A 24279-nucleotide genomic window follows, 5' to 3' on the forward strand; every position below is an offset into this window, starting at 1 on the left:
ACCTCCTGAAATAGTTTTTGTCAGGTAAGCAGAATAATATTTGATAAAGAGGCAATGTAAATGCTATGGGGAAATAGCAGAGTTACCATGTATGTTTCTTTAAGCTAATCTACAAAGATGTACTAGGCCTCTTTTGTAAATGGTCCTCTTTTGCCACCATGACTCATACTCATAGACAGAAGTGAACATATACCGCTCTGGCAGATGTGGTGCTGAGAGCATCAGTAAGATAATGCGAAAGGCTGACTAAATTTCTCAAAAAGACCAAATCATAATTTCTCCTGATTTCCATTGCACGCCATGAAAGAAAGCATGCCAGGCTGTACAGTAGTCAAATTCCTGCCAAAACTCCATCAACCATTTTGCAGGTTCTGTCTCACTTACTTAGCAATGACCGTGTGAGGAGCTCTTCTCAGGGTTTGGAGCAGCAGAGAAACTGATGCAAAGTTGTGTCAAAAGCACACTACACAGCAAAGGACTGGCACATTCAAAGACAGTATTGGTTCGAAACTTTATTCCATGTCCATGCACTGCTGGCCTTATGGGAACAATAGTGCCATACGATGGCACAAAGGACATCCTGCTGCCTGTAGCACCAACTCAGCTTCAGCAACCAAATGGCTGTTGCCATTTTGCTGGCGACCTCTGACTAAGTCACTTGAAATATTTAAAATTGGAACTCTATAATGTCATTAGGACCTCAATGTAATTTTTGGATTGAATGGGTAAAGAATTCCCCCACCATGCGTGCTCTGCATCAGCTGGTGGCTGGGCTGAAGACTGGGACTGTATATTTTGTGGGGCAGGGAGGGGGCAGGGAGGGGGCAGGGGTGCTGCCCCAAGTTCCACAAAAACAGTCCAGGCTCTGCTACTCCAAGTTCTGCCCCTCTCTCCTAGAGGATGGCCCACTACTTCTTCACCTTAATCAATTGTCCTGGAGTCTCGACATTCAAAATTAATCTGTGGGCAACCCTGGAGAAAAACATTAGGGCACTAAAATAGTTTTATGAATTGTCTTTGAACACTCTCATTTATTAGTTGTAATCATATTGGAGATGATGCAAAGACAATTTGTGTTGGTTGGAGGTCGTGTAGGAGGAGTATGCCCAACAAGAGTTTACAGTAGTTTCTCAGTGGCGAGAGTCAGTAGGTTGCATTGCGGGGGGGGGAATGAGGGGGTGGAGTCTCTATTTGTAGCTGCAGCGCTCTGACCGACCCCATGAGACCTGGCCCTTAATGTCGATGCATTTTCCCAGCCACCCACAGTCTGCTTGCGAGAAAAATCTAATCCATTATCGTACCTCCGCTAAATTATTCATGTTATACATTATATATTTATCTCCCCATGCACATACTTGCTCAAAATAATGAAAACTATTGAGAAACAGTGAAGTTCATGATTTTAAGGTTTTGCTGCCCCGTTTGCATTTTCCAAATATAAAACTCCCAAGTCAAAATGGCAGCGGATAAAAACAGTTTCATTCTTGTTTAAAGTCCACACAAGTCATAGAATGGCTCGTGCGTTTTTATACATTCAAGTTAGTTTCCAGGAAATGGGAATGTCTATTTCAGTAGGGTTGCCAACTTGTGGTTAGACGCACAGTCTTCAGGGTTTCACATCATTTCCCAACTGGTCCGCCTAATTAAACAGCCCATTCCCACATCTTCAATAGCTCCATAACCCATAAAACAATGGTTTTCAAAAAGAAAAAAAAATACACTCCATTTCCCTGTGATTGTCTTTCTCCCGAGTTGTTCGCAGTCCAGGAGATTCATGTTCAATTGCTGGAAGGTTGGCTATATTAGAGGTTAATAGAGATGACTATTTTGTTAAATGCAATTGATTGAAAATGTTTCAAATGTTATAAAATGCAGCATAATATTTTCAAAACGATTATTTAAAAGGAAGCAGGCTTATACACTTCCAGCAATTTCCCAGTTTTTAAAAAAACTTCTTTTCCCATCGGGCAGCTTTAATCGATAACCCACAATGCGTCCTGTAAGTCCCACTATTCCAGATGGCATTGGTTGATTTTCTCTTTTACCCCCCTCCCGGAAGATGTACGCTTTTATATATCTGTATTTGAAAAAGAAACTTGATGCATTACAGCAGTTGTATTGAATATATTTTCTTCAGGGGAAACCCGCCTCCATTTGTTACTTTCCAGATGATTGCAGTATGTGGCCAGGGATTTGCTGAAGGGGCTTAACTGGTTGTTACGAGTGTCAGTCAGTGGCGAGTTCCTCTTTCACTGGAGCATAGAGCAGAGGCTGCGCAGACTGGCAATCAGTGAAACCTGAGGAGCGAATGAGGCACAGGTTATCCCGGAAGGTAAGCGGCTATGGCTTGTTGCACCTTGAGTAAGGCTTCGTCAAATAGATCTTAGTACATACAGATCGTTTGCAAATGAACATTGACGAGCGAAGAAAGGACTCAAAGCTGTGTCGAAGGGGACGATAGCTGTGTTTACCGGCCTGATCTGGATACAATAAGACGAGGAAACCAAATCATTGGCAATCTGAAGGCATTTTTTTGGTCCGATTTCCTTTTGCCCTTTTTAATATACTCATTTAAATGAGCTAAAGAGGGTGAGGCTAGTGCTTTATAAAAATGCAGGAAGATTACTAGTGATCCCTAACAATAACTAATAGTATTGTGCAATACTTGGAGGTTTGGATGGGCGGAATAATCTAATTTTAGTTAATATTCTCTGTGAACGTATCTTTAATAAAACGTGCGTTCTTCTGTTCACTGGCACAGTAAAGCCTTATTTCCAACTGCCTTCAGGAAAATGTACTAAATATCTTTTTTTGAGATAAGAAGAAAAACATCAAACCTGAACAATAAACAGAAATGCTGGAAATGTGCACTGCGGATGTTTTGTTGAAAGATCGTTCAACAGAATTGTCCAGAGGTTACAAGTGAAACATTACCTCATTCTTTCTCTTGTCAGATCCCAAAAGATCAAAGCCGACATTTTCAGCAGTCTTTTGTTTTTCTGTTCTTGTTTTGAGTTGTTCCAAAAGACATTTGAAAAGTGGAATATGTTTTGAGCTGGGGCTTAGTTCCTTCTATTCCCTCTTGTTCTTTCGCCCTTCCACCTTCAGGTTCTCTTGTAGAAAACCAATCATGCTGCATAAAAGGGCTACTTAATATACATGGTAGGACCCACAGCATCCAAACTGCTTAGAACAAGCGTTATCAATGTACAGTGCAATAAAACTTTTAGATCTGTAAGTTTCTATATAACAGTGCAATAATTCACTTATGCATGATGCTGTACTATTAGTGGGTTAGCATAGTGTTGCTTTCAGTAGGTTGGATGGTAAGCTTATGAGGTTTGACAGGGCAAATGCCGGGAGACTCACCTGACTGGGGACTGTAGAATAGTGGGTTATAGTCTCGGGGCAGGGAATCAGCCAATTAGCATTAAGATGAGGTGAAATCGCTTCACTCTAAGGGTTGTGAAACTTAGGAATTCTCTGTCCCAGAGGGCTGTGAATGCTCAGTCATTGAGTATATTTAAGACAGAAATTGAGAGATTCTTGGATACTTAAGGAATTGGGAGCATGGGGATAGTGAGAGAAGTTGGAGTTGAGGTAGAAGTTCAGATGTGACCTTATTGAATGGCAAGGCAGAGCAGACTTGAAGGGCTCCTTTTATGAAGCCCATGTAATGCGGAATGTAATATTCTGCTACGGTAAAACTTGGATGTCTTTTTAAGAATGCAGAATTTATTTATTAAGTAAGCTCACAGTGAAACAGGGCTCCTTTTATAAAGCCCATGTATTACACCATGTAATGTGGAATGTAATATTCTGCTACGGTAAAACTTGGGTGTCTTTAAGAATGCAGAAGTTATTTATTAAGTAAGCTCACAGTGAAACAATCAGTTATTTCCTCTAGAGGCTGAAAGTCATAATCCTGACTTTAAAAGTGTTGATAAAGTCCTTCAGACCATGTACCGGCAATTGTGAAACAATTTCTTTTGTTCCTTTATACTTTTTTTATTTGAAATGTGACACATAGGAGGTATGTGTTAGATGTACTGTTATCATAATTCATTTCCAGTAGAGTTATTCAGTTAATGTGCTACTTTATAAAGATAGGAGTCTTATATGATGTCATGTTATTTGATTTCTAACTACTTGGTTTGGAAAAAAGCTGGCTTAATTTACATTAAGATGGTGCTGTTAAGTTAAATTAGCTCACAGTTGATTCAATCCCCATAACATATAAACTGCTGATTTGTTCCAGATGAAATACTTGTCAGAAATGGTGTTTCTCATATACTCACATCAGTTTGTAAGTGAGGTTCATTAACATTCACCACCGCCCCACCTCCAACAAATTTTGAATGTGAGGGTTGCACACAGATCAGAAGGCAGTGGCAGGCTTGATTGGAAGCTCTAAGATAAAAGCGAAATACTGTGGATGCTGGAATATTTTGCTTTTATCTCAGTGTTTAATTGACTGCCACTTCTCTTTCAGGAATGCCTACCTTGAAGAAGTACTGCTCTTTTCTCCGACAGGATTTCCAATTGTCTCTTTTGCCCGGTTCCCTTAAACAGCTTATATTTCACCACATTTCTATTCCTCTTTAGTTCTGATGAAAAGTCATTTGGACTCGAAACGTTAACTCTGTCTTCCTCTCCACAGATGCTGTCAGACCTGTTGAGTTTTTCCAGCAATTTTTGATTGGAAGCTCTACTGGCCATTCTCCACCAATTCATCAATTTGCTGATTAGGCGTCAGCTTTTTTTTATTCATTCAAGTGATGTGGGCTTCGTTGGCGAGGCCAACGTTTATTGTCCATCCCTAATTGCCCTTGAGCTGTGTTATTATGGCCAATTCTGGGAACCACACCTGTAAATCTTATTTGCATTCTTTCTTAGAATGGTTCTTTCTTAAAATGGTACCAGGGATGAGGGGCTTAAGTTCCATGAGAGATTAGAGAAGCTGGCATTGTTCTTGGGGAAAATTTAAGGATATATTTAATAGAGGTGTTACTCTCTGATCGGGAATCTATTTACTGAAAGCAGTTTCAATAGTAACTTCTGAAAGGGAATTGGGTATATACTTAGGAAAGGAAAAGTTTGCCAGGCCATGGGGAAAGGGCAGATGAGTGGGACTCATTGGTTAGCTCTTTCAAAGAGTTAGCATAGCAACGATGGGCCAAATAGCCTCCTGCATGATTCTATGATTCAAAAGACGTAGCTGTGGTTATGAAATGTCAGGGATTTTAATTTGCTGAATAGCTGGAAAGCGAGATTGTTTTCCACAACAAGCTTTGGCAAACTGACTCAGGAGCAGGTGCTGTCCAACCTGCAGGATGTTTCTAACATTTTCTCTTTTTTTAATTTTAGAAGCAGGCTGCCCTGTTCCTAAGGTTAGAGATGAGTAATTACCAATATTTGCTAGTCTCTGCAGTGAATAGCTGGAAGAGTGGCATGCCTTGTTATTATCTATGTCAACAGATTGAAATTCATTGAAAATCATATTTTCATGTAACATAAATCAGCTTATTGGTTTACAAATGACCTTTTCTCAAGCATTTATCAGTTCTTTTTCGGGCAGATGCAAGTGAACATGGGGTGGAACATGCAGCATTATAGTATCCGGTACTTACAGCAAGAGATTCTATTATTTACTTGAATCTTGCTATTATATGACTGAAAATATTGATCATAGAGAATGCAACATCCGCTTGCTAGAGGAAAAAATGATCAAGAGAATATCAAGCGGAGACTAGCAATTTGTAATGCCTTGCAATACGGAATATGTTGATTTAAGGCCAGAAGATTTAACTGCCGTTAAGTGCTAGGTGGTCATAAAGAGATCAGTTAGGAGGCTGCAAACTTTCTGGCTCTAATCTATTATGTTTCTTAAGGTTGTTTTGTTTTTATACTGTTCATACGAAATGTGCCAAGATTTGAAAAGAGATGGATAGGAAATGCAATCTAGATGTGCCATCGTTGTAATAGGCAGTGACATTACTCATGCCAAGTTGAAGGATCTCTTTTTTTGAAACAGTAAGGATGTTATGGCATCAGGACCACTGATTTTTATCATGAGCGGACAAGTGAAATAGTTCTTGGTATTCTGGTTTTTGTTGAAGTTCTGAATTTCCCGATTTGGACTATTTTTCTGTGGAGACTGTAAATCGATGGCTTTGATAATTACATGTTCCATTACCTAGGTACTCAATTTCTGACCTACTTTTCCTTTAAACTGAAGGTACATAGTAAAATTGTGGTAGATAGCTGGCATTTAGTAATGCTAGGGATGATGTTGGACAATACAGCATTGGTTTGGGGTTGTTGGAATCTGGCAGGATTTTAGTAGGGATCTTAAGAATGCAGTACTGGAGGAGTCATCCTGTGATTTGAAGGGCTTGGTTGGAAGTACTGTAGATTGCTACCAGTGAGTGATTTAAAAGGTTGTCTATGCTGGTGGCTCAGATTCAGAGGAAGGAAATTCCTGGTGTTTCATAGAGTTGTAGTGCTCCTTGAGTTTGGGAGCCCTGAGGTAGGAATACTGAGATTTTGCAATGCAGAAAGGGGGTCCTTGTTTTTGTTAGAACTGTGGGATAATGTTATTTGGTAAAGATTGAGGGTTTTAGGATTGCATTGTACTGGGGTGAGATTCCTGAACCCCCAACTGCATATCTGCTACATCACCAACCAATTGTCTTCCATCTCGGTAACATAGCCTGTCTCTCGCCCTGTCTCAGCTCATGTGTTGCTGAAACCAACATTCTGTGCCTTTGTTACTAGACTTGACCATTCCAAAGCCTCTGATCTATCATCCTTCATAAACTTGAGCTCATGCATAATTGTGCCCAAATCCTAACTTGGAACAAGTCCTGATCAATAATCTCTTTCTTCATTAGCCCACAGTGGCTCCCACCCTGAAAATGCATTTGCTTTTAAAATTCCCTCCCCTGTTTTCAAATCCTCCATGGCTATGTTCCTTCCTATCTGTATAACCTCCTCCAGCCCTACAACCCTTTGCGATCTCTGGGCTCATCCAATTCTGGCCTTGAGCATCTCAGATTTTAATCACTCCATCATTTATAGGTGCTATATAAATGCAAACTGTTGTAGGAACATAGGAATAGGAGCAGGCCATTCAGCCCATCGAACTTGTTCTGCTATTCAGTTAGATCATGGCTGATCATCTATCTCAGCACTACTTTCCTGCGTTATCTCCATATCACTTGATGTCACTGGTCTTCAGAAATCTATCAATTTCTGCTTTGAACATGCTCAATGACTGAGCTTCCACAGCCCTCTGGGATAGAGAATTCCAAGGATTCACCACCCTGTAAGTGAAGACATTCCTCCTCATTTCTGTTTTAAATGGCCTACCCCTTATCCTGAGGTTATGTCCCTGGTTTTAGACTCACCAACCAAGGGTAACATCTCATCTACATCTGCCCTATTACACCCTGTAAGAATTTTGTAAGTTTCAATGAGGTCACTCCTCGTTCTTAAAAACCATAAGGATACAGGCCCAGTCTCCCCGATCTCTCCTCATAAGACAATCCCGCCATCCAAGGGATTAATATGGTGAGCCTCTGTTGCGCTCCCTCTATGTAAAGTATATCCTTCCTTAGATAAGAGAACCAAAACTGTGCTCAATACTCCAGGTGATGTCTCATCAAGGCTCTATAAAAACTACAGGAAGACATCTTTACTCCTCTACTCAAATCCCTGTGTGATGAAGGCCAACATATCATTTGCCTTCCTAATTACTTGCTGTACTTGCTTGATAACTTTTAGTGACTCATGAACAAGGACACCCAGGTCCCTTTGGACACCCGCGCTTCCCAACCTCTCACAATTTAAGAAATACTCTGCCTTTCTGTTTTTTCTACTGAAGTGAATAACTTCACACTTATTCACATTGTATTACATCTGCCGTGTTCTAGCCATTCACTTAACCTGCGCAAGTCCTCTTGAAACCTCCTTGCACCCTCCTCATAACTTAGGTTTCCACCCTGTTTGGTGTCATCAGCGTATTTGGAAATATTACAATTGGTCACCGCATTCAAATCATTTATATAGGTTGTGAATAGCTGTGGACCTAGCACTGATCCATGCAGTAGCCCACTTGTAAGCCTGTCATCCTGAGAATTATCCGTTTATTCCTACTCTCTGCTTTCTGTCTGTTAATTAATTCTCAATCCATACTAGTATATTTCTCCCAATCCCATGCACTCTAATTTTATTTACTGACCTCCTATGTAGGACCTTAATCAAAAGCCTTCTGGAAAATCCAAAGACATCTCATCCACTGATTCTCCTTTATCAATGCTACTAGTGATACCCTCAAAAGATGCCAACAAATTTGTCAAACGTGATTTCCCTTTCGTAAATCCATGTTGACACTGCCCAATTTTACCATTCTTTTCTAAATGTCTAGTTATTACATCCTTTACAATAGATTCTAACATTTTCCCTGCTACTGATGGCAAACTGGTTTGTAGTATTCCATTCTCCATCTTCCTCCCTTCTTTAAAAGTGGAGTTAGATTTGCTACTTGCCAGTCTGCAGGAACCTTTCCAGAATCTATAGAATTTTGAAAGATAACCACCAATGCATTGTCATAAAGAGATATTAATGTCTATAATGTTATTGGAAATTATTTTTAAATTGGAATTGTAGTAGGGTCTGTGTCTGTGCGTGGCTTAATTAGGTTAAAGCCAGCTAGTCTGGGTGCTTTGATGTTAATTGGATAAATGTAAGTTAGTTAAAAGGTAAAGTGCAATTTGCATTTTTAAATAAACCATTCAAAAGAATGGGTAAAATCTTGCACCCAGCTGGGGGACGCCAAGCAATGTGTTTATATTACTAATAAAATTGGTGGAATGAAAGGATCATTGTTAGGCGAGGTAAAATTAAAAGACCTAGCAATACAATGGAAACTTTACATTCAAAGGGGAAGCTAGGTATATACAGAAAGGAGTTTTGTGTGTGCAGGTCAGAGGCATTTAAGATCTAATCAGCCTGTAAGCAACTCTGTCTTCAAATTGAAAGGAACATCACTTTGAATTCGTAAGGTCAAATGTGCTTTGCCTGGTGTCTGTTTAAAGTCTATGGGTTACTGTTGCCTTGGTGAAAATTTACCGGGGAGTGATTAATTTGAGGATTTGTTTATAGTTATTATGGTAGTAATTTGTAGACATGTGTACGTGTTTAATTAGTTGTTAAATTAATAAATGTTTAATTTAGTTTTATATAAAAAACATCTTGAGGCTTGGTGGTTTTATTCCTGAATTCAGAGTTGCATCTCAAACATACCAATTGAAAATATAGGTTATGACAGTTGTTCAAGTTTCCCTCTGGAATTTAAACAACTCAGCCTTTACCAACTGCTGTGTCATAACATGCATCCACTATCTCTCTAGCCACCTCCTTCAATACCCTGCGATGAAGCTTGTCTGGTCCAGGGAATTTATCAGCCTTCAATCCAGTTAAAATTTCAAGTACTATCTCTTTACTAATACTAATTTCTTCTAGTTCCTCCATTTCATAAGTCCCTGTCACCTATTATTTCTGGGAGATTTTCTGTATCTTCTTCCGTAAATACAGACACAAAATAACAGTTTAGTTTCTCTGCCATTTCCCTGTTCTCCACTATAAATTCTCCTGCCCCCACCTATAATTGGCCATTTGTCCTAGCTAATCTTTTCCTTTTCACATACCTAAAGAAGCATTTATGTTTCTTGCTAGTTTGCATTCATATTTTCTTTTCCCTTTCTTAATCAGTTGCTTGGTCCTCCTTTGTTGGTTTTTAAATTGCTCCCAATTCTCAGGCTTACTGAATGCAAAATTCTGTCATATTATTTCCAAAAGGCTCCTTTGCAGCAAGGTTATTGATTAGCCTTTTCTAAACTAAACACAAACCAAATACAAAATAGCCTGAACCCTTGTTGGCTCCTCAATGTACTGCTCCAGAAACCCATCTCATATGCACACCAGGAATTCTTCCTCCACAGCATTAGTGCTGATTTGGTTAACCAAGTCTGTATGTAAATTGAAGTTGACCATTATTACTGTACTACCCACATTACGTGCATCTCTAATCTCCTGATTTATACAGTGCCCAACATTAGCACTACAGTTTGGTGACCTATAAACAACGCCCACCAATGTTTGCTGCTCCTTGCTGTTTCTTAGCTCCACCCAAACTGATTCTATAGCCTGAATTTTACCATCGGCGGGCCCGGGAGCGGTTGGGAAATAGGCCTCCAACCGCGATTGGCACCCGACCGTGATCTCACGCTGGCTGGCCAATTAACAGCCAGCCAGCATGAAATATGAGCTGAAAAACTTAGTGCTGTTGGGGTGGAGGTGGGAAGAGGGCAGGCGATGATGTCACCACGGGCGTGGGTGAGCCCTGAGAGAGAGACCTCTGAAGGCAGACAGCTGCCTCAGGAAGCTGCAGACCTGAAAATGCTAAACTAAAGGTTTAAAAAGCTGCAAAAAAATGTCCATGCATCACAATCATTCACTTAAAGATATAACTGATAAAAGTGCTGCCCACAGATATTTATTTTAATTTTATTTCATAACGGAAATTTCATCCCGCCCTTGGATGAGGTTTGATGAAAAATGCAAAGGCCACCTGGCCAATTTGCCTGTCTGATTTGCCTGTCTGCCAACCATAAGGTTGGCAGGTCCTCGAAAAATCAGAGACAATTGTGTCGTTAATGGGCTTAATAGCCTTCTTAATTGTTGGCGGGCGCATTTCCGAGTTTTGCGCGCGCCCGCTGAGTGAAATAGCAAGCGAGTGTGCAATGACATCGGCACGCTCGCCCGACTTCTTCTCGCGTAATTTTATGCCCTATCAGGTTGGGCGCGCACCCGCCCACGGAACATAAAATTCAGCCCTATGCCTTGATCCTTTGATCTAAGATCCTCTCTTACCAATGTACTGATCTCGTCCCTTATTAAGAGTTTTACCCCACCACCTTTTCCTTTTTGCCTATCCCTCCAAAATGCCGAATATCCTTGGATATTCAGTTCCCATTCTTGATCACCCTGTAGCCACGTCTCCGTAATGGTAATTATATCATACCCGTTTACCTCCATTTGTGCTTTCAAATCATCAACATTTTTGTGAATGCTACGCGCATTCAGATAGACTGCCTTTAATTCTGCTTTTTTAACATTATTCTCTACTCTGACCCTATTTGGTACTTCCCTATGCTTTGTCTATTTTTGCTTTCTATTTATACTTTTTCTATTTTTACCAGTTTTGCTTCCCTTGAATCTGAGCTCCCTCTCAGGTTCCCATTCCCCTGCCAATCTAATTTAACCCCTCCCCAACAGCACTAGCGAATCTGCCTGTGAGGATCTTAGTCCTGGTCCTGCTAAGATGCAGCTCATCCACCTTGTACAGGTCCCACCTGCCTCAGAAATCTGATGCCTTCCCTCCTATACCAGTCCTCCAGCCATGTGTTCAATTGCTCAATTTTTCTATTTCTATGCTCATTAGTATGTGGGACTGGAGTAAAACTGAGATTACTGTTTGAGGTCCTGCCTTTCAATCGCCTTCCTGGCTCCCTGAAATCTGCTTTCAGGGCCTCATCCCCCTTCCTTCCTAAATCATTGATACTGACATGGACCACAACCTCTGACTGTTCACCTTTCCACGGAATAATGTCCTGCAGCTGCTCTGTGACACCCTTGACCATGGCACCAGGGAGGTAACATACCATCCTGTAGTCACATCTACGACCACAGAAATGCCCGTCTTTTCCTCTAACTAATGAATCCCCTATCAGTACTGCTCTTCCCCTCTTCTTCCTCCCTCCTGTATAGCTGAGATGCCTGTGGTGCCATGAACTTGGTTCTGACTGCACTCCTCTGATGAACCACTGCCCTCACCAGTATCCAAAACGGAAAACCAATTAGCGAGCTGAACCTCAGGGGACTCTTGCACTACCTTCCTGGTTCTCATGTTCTGCCTGTTGGTCAGCTATTCCCTTTCTGCCTCCATGCTCCTAGCCTGCGGCGTGACCACCTCTCTGAATGTGCTATCCAAATAGCTCTGTCTCGTGGATGCACCACAGTGACTTCATGTGCTGGTCGCCAGAAATCGAGTTTCTGAAGTTGGTGACACTTCCTGCACATGTGGTCATCTAGGTCACTGGTAGCATCCACGACTTCCCACATACTATAGGATGCACACTGCACGCAACTGAGCTGCCCTGCCATGTCTTAACTTTACTTCACTTACGTTCACTTTGTTTTATTTATATTAATTTTAATTGGCCTTAACATAATAAACTGTGAACTGTGCACTTGTACTTGACTTGTACTGAGAAAGGAATCCTTAATTTTTCAACCATTGATCAATTAGGAAGTGAAATCAGAAAGCATAGTTACACACAAATGACAGTACTATTTGCTCCTTCAAAATGCCACAAATGCCGAAATTGTCATGACCGAGATTGATCCTCTTACCAAATCTAGATTTATCAAATGAGTATGGAACAAACGGAGTTGAGGTACAGATTAGACATGATCTAATATGAATGGTCAAACAAGCTCAAGAAGCTGAATGGACCTTGTTAATTGTATATTAATTGTGTTGAAACCCTCATTCATGCTTGCTTTTGTTACCACTAGACTTGACTGTTCCAACACACTCCTGGCTAGCTCCATCATTCTACCCTCTGTGAATTTGATGTTATCCAAAAATCTGCTGCCGGTGTCTTAACTTTCACCAAGTCCTGTTCATCCTATCATCCCTGTGTTCAGTGGTCCCTGGTCAAGCACAGTTTTGATTTTAAAGCTCTCCATTTTTGTTTTCAGATCCCTCCATGGCCTCACCCCTCTCTGTCTCTGTATTCTCCTCCAGGCCCACAATCCTCCAAAATAGCTGCACTCCTCTAATTCTGCCCTCTTGTGCATACCCAATTTTAATCACTGTACCATTGGTGGCTGTGCCTTCTGTTACCTAACCTCCAAGCTCTAGAATATCTTCCCTGTCTCTCTACCACACTTGTTTCCCTTTAATACCTACCTCTTTGACAAGGTTTTGGTTATCTGATCCAATATCTCCTTATGTGACTTGATTTTTTTTATAATGCTCCTATGAGGTGTCCTAAGGCACTATATAAATATAAGTTGTTGCAGTTTAATTATATACAGTTGATGGATGTTAACTGGGGATCACTCATGCCCCAATAAATAGACACAGACTGAAACATTGGTTATTGGTTCAGTAGGTGCATGCTTGCAATGTGTAACTCTGTAAATAAATGCTTATAAAGGTGTGTGTAGATTGGCTCCAGTTCTATCCTTCACCAACTAGCTTTCTGGAATATAACATGGTAGCTCAAGTGGTGAAGGCTGGAAACCATGGCTTTCCATTTGGAATTTTTAAAAATCCTACTGACCATTGTAGGAAATGGCAGAAAGAAGGTGTAAATTGTCAGGGTATGATTACCCTCTGATAGTCCAGACTCTGAGAATATATGATCAGTGGAAGAATGAAATGGATACGTAGACATGGGTTACATCCCTTCCAAACAGGAAACAAGATATGGCCTGGCCGTTGTTACTTTCTGGAAGACGTAAAATCAGAAATGACGTATTTGAGATGGATGATGATGATGATGACTGTCCAATGAACAGTTAATAGGTGCTTCAGGTGTGACTAAAGTATAATTTTTGTGGTGAACTGCCGAAAGCAGAGAGCTAGGGTTTTCTGTCCTAGAGGAGTTGCACATTTATTCATGGATGAGTTCCTGTTTGTGCTTTCGTTTCTTTTTGAATGAAATGGAACATTTGCATGGACAAGAGCATGATGAATTCCACAATCAGCGATATGCATAGAATTGGAGATTTGGACATTCTTCACAACTCAATGTCAGATAATCAAGTTGATGCCAGTGGATGGATCAGGAGTGCTGTCATTTCACTTACCATCTGTCTTTTCTAGGAAACAGCATGTTGGTGATGACTAAGTTGTGATTTCTGTTGATCTCTAACAACAGCTGTCCATCTGAATTCATAGCTCCAAAACAATGATTCATGGCCATCTGCACTTGGGCACCAAGGTCTTTTCCAACATATGCATTGAACCCTCCTAAAAGAGAGATTTTGTCACTTTCTGGTACAGTTGTCAATAATTGGTCAAGCTCATCATGGAATGCCTCCGTTTTTTCCAATTTGTAGACATCTTTGGAGCATAAATATTGATGAAGGTGCCAAAATCTGTTAGATTTGTTGGAATGCGTACAAAACTGAGTTTTTTTGAGTGACTCTTGAGTGCATCAATTGTCTCAACCAATTTCTTTCTGAAGGCAAAATTTACTCCATGCTCATGCCTTGTCCCATCAGGCTTCCAGACCCGTAGAGAGTGTAGTTGTTTAATAATATTAGTTTAGATATGAAGCAGGGTAGGTCTGGAATAACTTTAAATCAACAATCCTGTTTTCAGAGAGTATTACTCCCAACCCGGTTAATAATGCTAGGTCATCACAAAAGGGTGAGGTTATATCTAAAGAAGAGACAGAGCAACTGTGAAGCCTAACTGGGCACTCAGGCTGGGCAGGATGCTAATTTTGATGTGTTGGAGTTAAGTATTATGATGAAACGCCTAAAGTCAAGTATTTTTGAGGACAAAAAAAATCTTTAAAAAATTAAATGTGAAGAAATACATAGTTAGGTTTATACACTTAGGTGACTCAAAGAAATAACCTCATCATTTTTAATGATGTTTCACATGCCAATCTTTGTGATGAGTATTTTGGTGCAGCTGGTTTCATAATTTTATGTCTGAAAATGGGAAATGTTATTCTTTTAGCTTTGGAAGCTAAGGAAATAAAAAGGGATTTAACAGTACTTGAACTGCTGAAACACTAACTTAGTGGAGGCAATGGATATGGGATTCTATTTGTTAAATATTTTAAGTGAGATTCTGTACAGTGGGCACATTGAAGAGAGTTCACCTATTGGATGTATGTGAATAATCATTCATTTTGGGATAATGTACATTCTATGAGAAATGTGAGTGAGAAAAGGTTATGGATTGACTTTGGCTTGAAACAAAAGCTGGAGAGAAAGGAAATCTTTAAAATTAAATGGTTGGATGCAAGTCATCAACTGTCTGATTTATTTAACTAATAAAAATGCTTGGATAGAAAAATTGTTAGGTGTTTTGGTGGAGCACCTCATAATATTATGCTTTGTACAGAATATCGAGGTTTTAATTATTCTATTTTGAAATTTTAGTTATACATGCAAATTCTAATTTTTATTTAGAGAGAGAAGGGAGTCTGTTAATTGTGTACAGGTAGTGGATATTTACTGGGGATTCACTTGAGCCTCCATAAATCAACCCAGATTGAAACTGTGGTTGTTGTGTTCAGAGGTAAATAAATGCATATAAAAGTGTGTAAAGATTGGCTCCAGTGCTATCCTTCACCAACTGTCAGGAATTTATTAGACCTGTTTCTATTAGTTGATCGTTTGTGGTACTCATTTAGAGAGAAACATTTTAAATGTGTCTTAGTTGCAACACTTCTCTGTGGATTTGCATGTATTCCTCTCATTAGTTTCTCAAGTACATCTCATGTTATATGAATAAGTAACTTCATGAAGGTGTACATTCTGTCACACACACGCAATATGGACTCATGAAGTATAAACTCGGAATGGGCACTTTGAAACGAAATGGAGTTGAGGTCAGGTGACTTTATCTTTCCTGCCAATACACATGGAACCACAAAACCCCTGGAGTTATTTCTGGACAAGTCTTGACAAAGTCACTAAAATGCATAAGACCCTTCCTGTGGTTTACGGCTGCCCTTCTCAAGTAATAAAAGAAATTGGTTTCACAGATTTGAAGACCAGAGTTGAAATCCAGAAAATGGGTGTGAACAAACTCTTAATTTATCACAATAGCGTGTGAATGGGTGATACTTGGGCCCCATTGTTTAACAGTGGCCTAGTCATCAGAAACCATGGGCAGAATTTTTTGCTCAGTGTTTGGGCCTGGGCCCAACATACTTGAACATAAAATAACATACGTTGGGTGAGTGCCCAGACCTCATCGCGCACTTGTACGATGTTTCGGTCAGCGTGCGCGCGCTAAACTCGGAAGTGTGACCACTGACAATTAAGAGGGCTATTAAGCCCATTAATGGCGCAATTCTTTTTTAAATTCATTCATGGGATGTGGGCATCGCTGGCTAGGCAAGCATTTATTGCCCATCCCTAATTGCCCTTAATCAAAGGGCATTTAAGAGTCAACCACATTGCTGTGGATCTGGAATCACATGTAGGCCAGACCAGGTAAGGACGGCAGATTTCTTTCCCTAAAGGACATTAGTGAACCAAATGAGTCTTTACAACAATCGGCAATGGTTTCATGATTATCGTTAGACTTTTAGTTCCAGATTTTTATTGAATTCAAGTTCCATCATCTGCCATGGCAGGATTCTAACCCAGGACCCCAGAGCATTACCCTAGGTCTCTGGATTGCTAGTACAGCAACAATAATTGCTGGTAATTAACTGGGAAGTTTCGCTGCCCATTCAGTGTTACAGCTGGCGGACGGGCGAATCAGCCAGGTGGCCTTTGCATTTTTCAGGAAACTTCACCCAAGCCGGGATGAGGTTTCCGTCATTAAATTTAAAAAAGTGTTCGCACAGAATTTTCATGTTGTATAGGTTCAAGTGACTCTTTCTGATACATGGGCATTTTTCCAGATTTTAAAATCTGTTTTTATTGGATTTAAATTCTTCAGCTCCCTGAGGTAGTTCTCTGCCTTCAGGGAGCTTTCTATGAGCGCTCCCCTGCGCTGACTTCAGCGCTTGCCCTCCTCCCACCCCCAACCCGGCAGCACTGAGCGTTTCAGCGTGCCTTTCACGCTGTCTGGCCGTTAATTGGCTAGCCAACCTGAAATCACAGTCGGGGGCTGATGGTGGACAGCGGGCCATTTCTTGGCCGCTCCCGGGCCTGCTGACCGCGCCCGCTTGCCGACCTCAAAATTCTGGCCTATTTGAGAGCAGTGGAAAAGAGATGCTCTGGTCACATCAGGAACCTGGTTTCTGTCATAAGGAGAATTAATAAGGCCCATTTCTGGAGTAGAAAAAGAGAAAACATCCAGACCAGTGAAGGAGCAAGACCTTGCTTAAGAAACATCAGTAGGCAGAGATTCGGATTGTCCTTGACCTCTCTACCTGAGGAACCGGACCAGGATTTCGCTACAGAGTTTCAACATTGCACCTTAGCCGGAGTGGGACAAGAGAAATATGCTGCAAACAAAGCCAACAACGAACCTGCCTTCCGACAACTTCCAGACTCTCCTCTTCAGTGGATCAAAAATGGATTGCAGGCCTGCATCGTTTCGAGACTTCATCCCGGGGAAAAGCGAACGTGGCGGAGAACTCTCAAACTCCTAAGACCTCAGTGCATGATGCCTTTTGTAATCACAATCTTTTCTTGAGTTTGTATGTATGAGTGTGTGAGTGGACATTTTTGTGGATATATTCGGATGTGGAATTTATCTTTCTAAACTTATGAGAAAACCTGTCATTTTTCTGTTCCTAACAGTTACAGCACTTGGGGTTAAAACACTTTTTTTCTTTTCTAAACCACTCTCCTCAGTCGAGAGGTGGAAAGGAGGGAAACATCTCTATCACCTCTCCCCTGTCTATAACAATTCGTACATACGTTTTAAGAAACCTTGAATGATTAAGGTTACATGTAAATTTTGAGGTAATTTGTTCATCTAAAAGAATTACACATCTTGTATGTACTTGCAGAAGAAAAGTATTGATCCACCCAGGCTTCTTTCAGCATAAACAATAACAGTCAGAACTAAGAGAATTTTGTTTGCTGGGACCTGGGGACTGACAAGGCTTGGGGACAGTGCAAAGGGCACATGTATACTGATGGCCATTTTGGTTGGGGTTGATATTGCTCCATGGCCAGTGGATAGGTTGCAGTGTTTGGGGTTGTTTATGTTGAGTGGGTCACCTAAAGCAGGCTCTGAATTTCCCCTCTGCAAGATTGAGGTCAAATACCACTTGTTCTGATCGACAGATGTCCCATGTGTTTCATCCACCTGCTTATTGTGATTGAGGATGTATCAGAGTTGTGCTAGTCTGCTCACTGAAGCCAAGGCCTTTTTTTCTCCAGAGCACAGGCCTAGCAAGTGCTGAGCGGGATCCTCAGGGATTGTAAAATCTCACCGTGTTCCTAATAATGAGGATACTGCATTGACCTCACTCCATTCAACAATTGCCTGGTATGAAGGGATGGAATTGGCAGAGTCTGCACTGCAGATGGTGATGTTCATGACAAGAAGTGTACCTGCAACATCTCTCTGTAATGGTTGGCCATGGTCTCATTGCTAGGCTTTCCTCATCAACAATGGAGGTAATCCTGCTACTTCACCAATCATTAGTGCAATTGCCTTATAATACTGTGTAATGTTGTGATTGCCATAGTACAAAAAGGATATTGCAGGCTGAAAGGATGCAGACAAGAACAATCAGAATATTGAGGAGCTGGAGGGATTGGATTATGAGTAGTGATTATGTGAATATGAATGAATTTTTTAAGAAGTGGCACATTTTCAAAGGCAAAGAAAAGTTTGAGGTGTGGTATTTCTGATTAATGTTATAAAGAGGTTAAATTACATAGACCATCAATGAGCTAGTTCTCCATGGGTCATTTAGTCTGGTTCTACTTTCTAGCTATGTGTGGGAGGAGGCAGATTCAAAACTAATTGGCAGAAACAATAGCTCAATGTGGTCAACCTGTGGAAGAGAATCCCGAGAGAGATGGTGGAAACAGTTAGTGTTTGTTCAGATGCAACTGTGGGATATGGTATACGAGCAATTTGAGACATGGCTTGGTAAGTGAAACATCCTTGGAAATGTTATGACCAAGTGTGATGGGGTGAAATGACTCATTCTACCATTCAATGTTTGTCTGTAATGGTGTTATTATTTTGAGAATGTCTGTGCTTAACCACTTGCGTGCTGATTGCAAAGAAATCAGTCTGACAGGTGTTGTTGAGTTTAAAACGCAGAGGGCTTGGTTTTTCATTGAGCTAAAAACCCACCCAGGTAAAGACGTATAAAAATATTTAAAAAGGTAAACCCATGTCCTGACTCCACAACCCCCGCCACCCCGCGCTCGCTCTCTCTCTCTTTCTCTCACACACACACACACATACACATACACATATACACACACACAGACAGACACAGACAGACAGACAGATAGACAGACAGATACACACACTCGAAGTTATACCATGGGGGTGTTTTTTTAGCCAAATTAAGAACATAAGAAGGCACCTCGAGCCTGCTCCACCATTCAATAAGATCATGGCTGATCTTCCTGTGTTTTGATTTCCACATTCCTATCTAACCCCGATAACCTTTAATTCCCTTGCCTAACAAGAATTTATCTACCTCTGCCTTAAAAATATTCAATGACCCCGCCTCCACCATCTTCTGAGGCAGAGAGTTCCGAAGTCTCACAACCCTCAGAGAAAAGATTTCTCCTTGTCAATGTCCTAAGAGGGTGACCCCTAATTTTAAAACAGTGCCCCCCTAGTTCTGGACTCACCCACAAGAAGAAACATCCTTTCGACGTCCACCTTATCAAGGACATTCGCTGTACTCCAATCAAATCACCCCTCACTCTTCTAAACTCCAGTGGAAACAAGCCTAGTCTGTCCAACGTTTCCTCATAAGACAACCCGCTCATTCCAGGTATCAATGTAGTAAATCTCTTTTGAACTGCCCCCAATGCAGTTACATCCTTCCTTAAATAAGGAGACTCAAACTACACATAGTATTCGAGGTGCCCTGTATAACTCAAGCACAACATCCTTACTTTTATGTTCAATCCCTCTCATAATAAAGGATAGTATTCCATTAGCCTTCTTAATTACTTGCTGTACCTGCATGCTAACTTTTTGTGACTCGTACTAGAACACCTCGATCCCTCTGCACCTCAGAATTATGCAGCCGTTCTCCATTTAAGTAATACTCTGCTTTTTTGTTCTTCCTGTCAAAGTGAACAACTTCACATTTTCCCTCATTAAACTCCATTTGCCAGATCTTTGCCCACTCACTCAACCTATCTATATCCATCTGCAGCCTCCTCATGTCCTTTTCACAACATATTTTCCTACCTATCTTTGTGTCATCTGCAAATTTAGCTACCATGTCTTCACTCCCCTCATCTAAGTCATTGATGTAAATTGTAAATAGTTGAGGCCCCAGTTTAGACCCCTGCGGGACTCCACTCGTCACATCCTGCCAATCAGAAAAAGGCCCATTTTTGCATACTCTGTTTTCTGCCAGCCATCCAAATTTCTATCCATGCTAATATATTACCCACCTATACCATGCATCTTTATTTTCTGTAATAACCTTTCATGTGGCATATTCTCAAATGCCTTCTGGAAATCCCAGTACAGTACGTCTATGGGCTCCCCTTTATCTGCTGCGCATGTTACTCCTTCAAAAAACTCTAATAAATTGGTTAAACATGATTTTCCTTTCACAAAACCATGCTGAATCTTCCCAATTGCCTTGAGCTCTTCCAAGCACCCAGCTATAACCTCTTTAATGATCGATTCTAATAGCTTGACGTCTGTTGTGGGGAAGTTAACTGGCTTATAGTTTCCTGTTTTCTGCCTCCCTCCCTTCTTGAATAGAGGGTTTATGTTTGCTACTTTCCAATCTGATGGAACCTTTCCAGAATGTAGCGAATTTTGGAAAATTAACACCAGTGCATTGACTACCTCATTAGTCACCTCTTTTAAGACCCTAGGATGTAGTCCATCGGGACCCGGAGACTTGCCAGCCCGCATTAAAATTCAATTATAAAAGACAAAAATAGAGAGTTCGCTGTTTGACTCCTTTGCTGGTATCAGTGGCTGTGCCAGAACTTTTCCACAGTGGTCTTGAAATTTCAGTGGAGTTGAAGCCGATGTAAACTGCAATTTCTGGAAGCAGTCTCTTTTTTAAACGTAGTCTGTCTTTTCCAAAAGTTGATGATTTTTGCACCTGATGTTCCTTTTAATGAGAATTCTCTATCTCTGTACTGGATTTGAAACTATAATAGAGATTGGGTCCTGAACTTGAGAGAGAGAGGGCAGAGAGAAAAATGGGTTACTGCTTCATTGGCAGATTTCTTCCAGGCTCCTGCGTAGCAGCTTGGGTGTTGTCTTAAAAGACATTTCAAAAATAGTTATGCTGGTCACATGATCCCTCTCCCAATAGTGATTTCAGAAGGTAACTGATTAGCTCATAAGATAAAAACAAAAAAAACAAAAAAACTGCGGATGCTGGAAATCGAAAACAAAAACAGAAATACCTGGAAAAACTCAGCAGCATCGGCGGAGAAGAACAAAGTTGACATTTCGAGTCCTCATGATCCTTCAACAGAACTAAGTAAAAATAGGAGAGGGGTGAAATATAAGCTGGTTTAAGGTGGGGAGAGGGGGGGGCGGGTGGTGGTGAGGGGAGAAGTGGTTGGGGGGTGGGGGTGGTGTGGTTGTAGGGACAAGCAAGCAGTGATAGGAGCAGATAACCAAAAGATGTCACAGACAAAAGAACAAAGAGGTGTTGAAGGTGGTGATATTATCTAAAAGGAATGTGTTATTTAAGAATAGATAGCAGGACACGCAAGGTACAGTTAGCTCTAGTGGGGGTGGGGTGAAATAAGACTAAAAGAGCATAAAAGGTATAGATTTAAAAATAATGGAAATAGGTGGGAAAAGAAAAATCTATATAAATTATTGGAAAAAACAAAAGGGAGGGGGAAGAAACAGAAAGGGGGTGGGGATGGAGGAGGGAGTTCAAGATCTAAATTGTTGAACTCAATATTCAGTCCGGAAAGCTGTAAAGTGCCTAGTCGGAAGATGAGGTGCTGTTCCTCCAGTTTGCGTTGAGCTTCACTGGAACAATGCAGCAAGCCAAGGACAGACATGTGGGCAAGAGAGCAGGGTGGAGTGTTAAAATGGCAAGCGACAGGGAGGCCTGGGTCATTCTTGCGGACAGACCAAAGGTGTTCTGCAAAGCGGTCGCCCAGTCTGCATTTGGTCTCTCCAATGTAGAGGAGACCGCATTGGGAGCAACGAATGCAGTAGACTAAGTTGGGGGAATGCAAGTGAAATGCTGCTTCACTTGAAAGGAGTGTTTGGGCTCTTGGACGGTGAGGAGAGAGGAAGTGAAGGGGCAGGTGTTGCATATTTTGCGTATGCATGGGGAGGTGCCGTAGGTGGGGGTTGAGGAGTAGGGGGTGATGGAGGAGTGGACCAGGGTGTCACGGAGGGAACGATCCCTACGGAATGCTGCCGGGGGGGTGAAGGGAAGATGTGTTTGGTGGTGGCATCATGCTGGAGTTGGCGGAAATGGCAGAGGATGATCCTTTGAATGCGGAGGCTGGTGGGGTGCTGAGTGATGACAAGGGGGACCTATCATGTTTCTGGGAGGGAGGAGAAGGCGTGAGGGCGGGTGCGCGGGCGATGGGCCGGACACAGTTGAGGGCCCTGTCAACTACCGTGGGTGGAAAACCTCGGTTAAGGAAGAAGGAGGACATGTCAGAGGAACTGTTTTTGAAGGTAGCATCATCAGAACAGATGCGACGGAGGTGAAGGAACTGAGAGAATGGGATGGAGTCCTTACAGGAAGCGGGGTGTGAGGAGCTGTAGTCGAGGTAGCTGTGGGAGTCGGTAGGCTTGTAATGGATATTGGTGGACAGTCTATCACCAGAAATTGAGACAGAGAGGTCAAGGAAGGGGAGGAAAGTGTCAGAGATGGACCATGTGAAAATGATGGAGGGGTGGAGATTGGAAGCAAAATTAATAAGCTCATTAGCTCATGTCTGGACAGACCATAGCCATTGTTTTATGGCCTAGGTTAATGTCCCAGCCATTAACTCCTGAATGCTCTATCCTCCATCTTGTTGAGATAGGAAGAACACCTATATAGCCATTGTCCTGGCAGACTTTCTGTCTCTGCTTGAAAGGTAGCTTTATAGAAATGCAAATGGTGAGAAACAGTAGAGCTTCAGTTCATCTTTTGCAGTAATTCTTGACATCAGGTGTGAAATTCCGCAGGAGGTTGCATTGTCGTGCCTTAATTGTAATTTACATTGGAACCTTCCAAAAATTGGTCAACTTGTAATACCAGATGTCAGGTGACTTGTGATAGCCATCTTAAGTCAGTCTCTTTGCTTGCTTTTAAAAAACCCTTTTAAAGCAGTTCACTATATATTTGATCAGCCGATGAAATTAAAGATTAATCTTTAATGTCACCATCATTGCGACTTAAAACAGCTTTGGGAACCATAGATCCAAACAGTAAGGTTTTCTTCATGTCTTGTCCGGCGATATTGTAAACTGATTGATGGAGATTGATTTGCTATGATTGGTCAGTAATTCCAATCCCATTGATCATGGACTACCAAATAATAGCAGGTGAACTAGATGGACCCAGTTCTAATGAAAGGCCATCACCCTGAAATGTTAAGTCAAGTTTTTCTCTCTCTGCAGATGCTGCCTGGCCTCCTGACTATCTAAGCATTTTCTGAACTTATTTAATGCTTTCAAGCATAAGCAGCATTTTGCTTTTGTGTTGGTGTTGATTCACCTCCACTTCTCAATCAGCAATGTGCACCTTGAAATCCTCTCTTCACTCTTCTATACCTTGTTTATCATCATTGCTTTCTGTTTCCCTCCTTGTATTTGATCAGGTATCATCTACCACATTCGCTTCCTCAGTCAAATCTCTTTCCTCAGCACCTGTCTCCAGCTCCGATTTATTTCATATGGATTCCGACTGAAATTCCACCCTTCATGGTTCAGATCCACTAATGATTACAGATATCTCAAATATTCAGTCTCCTTCAAACTGCTGATCTTGCCACATCCTGGGATCCACGTTCAATGCCTTGAGCTGCAACGTGCACACTCTCGATCCCGCTCTTTTTTTCAAAGCTGTCCTGGTCTGCAGTGCCATTTTATCCTTTGCCTTTTCTGGCACTTTAACAAAAACTTTTTTCTTCCTTTTTTCAGGTGTTGAGGATCATAAACTTTAACAACTCTTGGAAACGAGTGTCCCCATGGATCCTTCTTTCCCTTCATTTTCCTCTGATCCCACCTTTTGTTTCTAATCCCATCCCTCCTTTCAATCTCATCCGCTGTCATGTGTCACAATCCGTTCAGACCTTCCCCTCTCTCACCCCAAAGATCAGTCCTCAACAAAGGTCTCAAATTCA

At 41.4% G+C, this 24279-nt stretch overlaps 1 protein-coding gene across 3 annotated transcripts in view; it reads left to right on the plus strand.

Annotated features, from left to right (window-relative positions):
• The first annotated feature begins 1749 nt into the window (after nucleotides 1-1749).
• The window catches only part of lgmn (legumain), a 60063-nt gene continuing 37533 nt past the window's right edge, over nucleotides 1750-24279 (plus strand). For 2 of the 3 annotated variants that reach the window (XM_078562215.1, XM_078562220.1), the window contains exons 1-2: nucleotides 1750-1792; nucleotides 2169-2332. The gene's annotated coding sequence lies outside the window, so the exon portion shown is untranslated. Of the gene's footprint in view, nucleotides 1793-2168; nucleotides 2333-2460; nucleotides 2595-24279 lie in introns of those variants that run through there. The other variant, XM_078562217.1, reaches the window with a different exon arrangement.

The sequence above is a fragment of the Cetorhinus maximus genome, chromosome 18 (genome assembly GCF_964194155.1).
Source record: "Cetorhinus maximus chromosome 18, sCetMax3.hap1.1, whole genome shotgun sequence".
In the NCBI taxonomy this organism is placed as follows: domain Eukaryota; kingdom Metazoa; phylum Chordata; class Chondrichthyes; order Lamniformes; family Cetorhinidae; genus Cetorhinus; species Cetorhinus maximus.